Here is a 1,675-nt window from a genome sequence, read left to right as displayed (position 1 = left end):
ATATATATATATATATATATATATATAATCTTTATTGTTAGCATTTTCCTTTATTTTTCAAAAACTTTTTTGCTTTGTTTTTTTTTAATTAATTTGGTAACCTTTCTTCTATGTTAATTGTTAAATAGAAAATAGAAAAATCTTTAGACTGTTAATGCATTCAATCTTGTGAAACACCCACATCTTTAAAAGCATATCTAAATCATTAAAACGTTTTGTTTCTTTTTAATATTTTTGTTTATACGAATGAAAGAAATTTGGTTATTATACTTTTTTATCAGTAGCTTGTAATTATATAAATATTGTTTCTAACATTTATAAAAATCCACTGAATCTGTTTACATACCACACTCTAAGAATGAAACATCTGATAGATTCTTTAAAAGAATTTAATTATGATTTAATTGTATATCCGATGTCTTTCTATATGTTTATTTTTAATTTGCTTTTAAGCTTATTTTTACTTTCTGGTGGGCACAGTGGTATTTTAGTATAAGAACCTGCTTCATTTCCAAGTGAGAAGCAGAATTTTTTTTTATTTTTCACTATTGTATGTCTTTGAGAAAGGTCTAAGTGTCACAATGTTTTATTTCTCCTCCCCTATGGGTTTGAGCCTTCTTCATGAATATGTAAAATTTAAAAAAAAATATCATGTTCTTCTCCTCTTCCTTTCACTGAAGATTAAAAGAACAAGCTGGGATTAGTTATATGTGGGGTAAGGTGATAATTCAATGATCGGAAACAGGATTTCTAGAGCCAGATAAAAGATATGGCAAAGCTTGTTAATGATTCAAAGCTGTTGAGTGTGTAAGGAGTGACCAACAGAAGCTACCGTGATAGACAGATGTGGTGATGGTCAAACTGTCTAAATGACAGGCATAAATGACCAGCAGAGATTACTATGAATGATAGATATGGTTATGGCCAAATAGACTGCCAGAGCTCACCATGATAAGCAAACATGCTGATGGTCAAACTGAGAGAGACATAAGGAGTAAGCAACAGGTGTTACCATGATACACTTATACAGCTGTATGGTGATGTTCACAAAAGATAGACAAACACACAGAAAGAGAGAGAGACAGAGAGAGAACAACTAGGATCGATAGTATAATATATGGAATTAGTGGTCATTTGAGAGATATGATAAACATTAACTTTAGCCCAGAACATATATATGCTACACTCTCACATAAATATGCCTTCATGTACACATATATATTCATGTTTTAAACAATGTGTGGATGTGAAAATATTTACTTAGATCAGTGGTTCTCAACCAGCATCCACATGACCCTTGGGGGCGGGGGGGGTCCATATTAAATTTTGTTACATGCTATAAATCAATTATACTTTTATAATACACAAAATTTATTTTTATTTTTTTTATGCAATTCCTAATAATATTTAATTATAAAAATAGGATTTTTTTTAAACATTGAATGGCTATAAGGGTCCACTCATGCAAAATTGGAATCAAAGGGTCCATAAGCAAAAAATAGTTGAGAATCACTGACTTTAATGAAAAGCTTTACAAAACTGAGTGTCCACATATACCAAATACTCACTTTGAGAAATCTTCATTTAAATACATTTATAACTTCACTTAATATATGTATACTCAATTCAGTCTAAGGTTCAACAGCTAAAGTTTTTAATAAATTGTTTAATCAAA

This window comes from Octopus bimaculoides, chromosome 1 (assembly GCF_001194135.2).
Source record: "Octopus bimaculoides isolate UCB-OBI-ISO-001 chromosome 1, ASM119413v2, whole genome shotgun sequence".
Taxonomy (NCBI): Eukaryota; Metazoa; Mollusca; class Cephalopoda; order Octopoda; family Octopodidae; genus Octopus; species Octopus bimaculoides.
This window is presented reverse-complemented; position numbering follows the sequence as displayed.